General features: G+C 50.4%; 1 pseudogene; it reads right to left on the bottom strand.

Moving 5' to 3' along the window:
* Nucleotides 1–1,525: 1,525 nt before the first annotated feature.
* LOC140408163 (U2 spliceosomal RNA) lies at nucleotides 1,526–1,704 on the bottom strand (annotated as a pseudogene).
* Nucleotides 1,705–3,034: the final 1,330 nt, after the last annotated feature.

Genomic DNA, 3,034 nt, shown 5'->3' with positions numbered 1-3,034 from the left:
GGAGGTGTCGGCATTAAGTCCGCTGGCTGAAAGGTGTCGCTTTTTGCCACTACCCCTCGGGGGGTTCTTCAGTTTGTTTTTTTGTTTCCTCTTTCGTTTGTCCCTGTTCACTGTTTGCCAGGGCTCTCTATTCTTTGTCCCATCCTCTTCCTCTTCCATTGAGTGTTCCTCATCAGATGAGGCTGGGGTTGGGTTGTCAGGGCGTGCTGGGGCCTCCTCTTTTTGTTGGGGGCCCTTCTGTTGCTTTTCCGCATTCTGTGCCGTGGTGTCTTTTTCGGTGGGGGGTGCATGAACCTCCTCTCTGGTCGCCTTTTTAACTCCGCTGCTGATGATCTGTGCATATGTCGCCCCCCGTTTCGGGCAGGCCCTGTAAAGATGGCCGGCCTCCCCACACAGGTTGCAGCACTTGTCTTCTTTGCAGTCCTTAGTCATGTGTCCCTCCTGCCTGCAGTTTTTGCAGAAGGTCACACTGCAGTTTGCGGCAACATGCCCCGTTTTGCCACAGGTGTGGCATACTCGTGGCTGTCCCACGTAGTAGAGGTAGCCACGATTTCCTCCAATAATGAAACTGGAGGGGGGATGCAGGATGGTTCCGCTGCCGTCTGTTCTTAGAGTCACCTTGATGTGGTGCTCACTTGTCCAGATGCCGAAGGTGTCTTTCACTTGCACGCTGTCACTTTTCAGCTCAGCGTACCTGGCGAGGAACGTGAGCACATCAGACACGGGGACGTGGGGGTTGTACGTGTGCAGTGTTACAACCCGGTTTTGCTGCGACGGTAGCGTAAACAGAGGCTCCGCAGTCAGGATCGACAGGGGACTCTGATTACCTTTTTCCTTGAAGACGTTCAAGAATCTGATGCACGCTGCGACGCTCTTGAAGGTGACATCAAAATATCCATTGTTGGGGAAGTTTTGCAAGCAGAAGATCTCTGTTGCTTTAAACCCACAACACTCGAGCAGCACCCGTTTCACGAAGAGTTTCCGGTCCACAGGTGACTCTCCTTCCGTTTTCTTCACTGTGACTCGGACAGTGTTTCGCACTCCCCAGCCTGGTGGTCGGGATGCAGCTGCATCCATAGCTCGTTCGTTGGGTGTGAAACTGTATCGGTGTTAGGCCTAAACCCGAGGTTTAGGCCAGCATGTAGATCCACCAATAGCAGCCAAGCTCCAAACGTTTCCTCTTTGACGACTTCAATCCCTCCGAGTTCTCCAATCCACGATCGACATGGAAATCCTCAGCTTCTCTCGATCAAATGAGACTACACTTGATCTTAGGCAAAAGGCCGAGAAGCCGAGTAATGCACATTCAAGAGTGAAATGGGTGGTCAATTTAGAATTAGTTCCCTTTCGCCGTTGTGCTTGTAAGATGCGTTTGGTCATTCTTCATGACACCGGGGCCAGGTAGAAGCTGAGTAGCAGCAGCCACTTGCCGAAGCATTTTGTTGTGTGCTGAAAGAACTGTGAATAAAGTGTATATTTGTATGTGTTTGATCTGTTTTTTAAGTTTGAAATTCCCCATGAAGGGGTGGTGTGCACCGTTCCTGGAGATACTGCAATACCAGGTCGATGCGTGGAGTGGACGGAGCAAGCCCCTATTCCATCTCCCTGCTCCAAAAATCAATTTAATATATGGTCCCCAGATAAGGGACGTATCAGATATTAAACTGATAAGAACAGATTTTTTTTTTTTTTCCAAAAAAATTTACTTTATTCATAAAAATTTATCATAAGCATTACAGAAACATTTCAAATTGTCTTGACTGTACATTTCCGGCAGGGTTACATGTTGCCTTGACTTTCTTTCATTCAATTTTGATATTATTATTCACATATCACTCTTTACGTTACAATTCCTTCTTAAATATTTACATTGTCATGTTTGTTTTATACATTGGAGTGTTGGTTGCCCAGACCGAGGGGCTTTACACTGTTACCCGCCCCTCGGTGTACATTTGCTGGAAAGACTTTACACAGTGGTCTTTCCCCATTGCGCCTTGGCGGCAGCTGCCCCAAGCTTGAGTGCGTCCCTCAGCACGTAGTCCTGGACCTTGGAATGTGCCAGTCTGCAACACTCGGTCGAGGACAATTCTTTGCACTGGAAGATCAGCAAGTTTCGGGCAGACCAAAGAGCGTCTTTTACCGAGTTGATGACCTTCCAGCAGCAGTTGATATTTGTCTCGGTGTGTGTCCCTGGAAACAGTCCGTAGAGCACAGAGTCCTGTGTCACAGATCTGTTTGGGATAAACCTTGACAAATACCATTGCATCTCTCTCCAGACCTTCTTTGCAAAGGCACATTCCACAAGGAGGTGTGTGACCGTCTCATTTCCCCCACAGCCACTCCGAGGGCAGCGTGCATTGGTGCAGAGCCTTCGGGTGTGCATGAAGAATCTGACAGGGAGGGCCCTTCTCACCACCAGCCAAGCTAGGTCTTGGTGCTTGTTTGAAAGTTCTGGTGATGAGGCGTTCTGCCAGATGACTCTGGCAGTCTGCTCAGGGAACCATCCAACGTCCTCCACGGTCTCTTTTTCCCTGAGGGCCTCGAGGACATTACGTGCTGACCACTGCTTCATTGCCTTGTGGTCAAAGGTGTTTTCCTTCAAAAACTTTTCCACGAAGGACAGGTGGTACGGTACGGTCCAACTACTTGGAGCGTTCCGCGGCAATGAGGCCAGGCCCATCCTTCGCAACACCGGGGACAGGTAGAACCTCAGTATGTAGTGACACTTGGTGTTTGCATACTGGGGGTCCACGCACAGCTTGATGCAGCTGGACACAAAGGTGGCCAACAGGATGAGGGAGGCGTTGGGTACGTTCCGCCCTCCCTTCTCCAGAGGTTTGTACATGGTGTCCCTTCGGACACGGTCCATCTTGGATCGCCAGATAAATTTGAAGATGGCCCGGGTGACTGCTGTGGCGTAGGGTCGGGTTATGGGCCAGACCTGCGCCACGTACAGTAGCACCGAGAGTACCTCACACCTGATGACCAGGGTTTTGCCCGCAATGGAGAGGGAGCGTTGCTCCCACCAGCCCAG

This window comes from Scyliorhinus torazame, chromosome 2, assembly GCF_047496885.1.
Source record: "Scyliorhinus torazame isolate Kashiwa2021f chromosome 2, sScyTor2.1, whole genome shotgun sequence".
Taxonomy (NCBI): domain Eukaryota; kingdom Metazoa; phylum Chordata; class Chondrichthyes; order Carcharhiniformes; family Scyliorhinidae; genus Scyliorhinus; species Scyliorhinus torazame.
The sequence above is the reverse complement of the archived record's forward strand: the minus strand, read 5'-3'. Positions and strand labels throughout refer to the sequence as shown.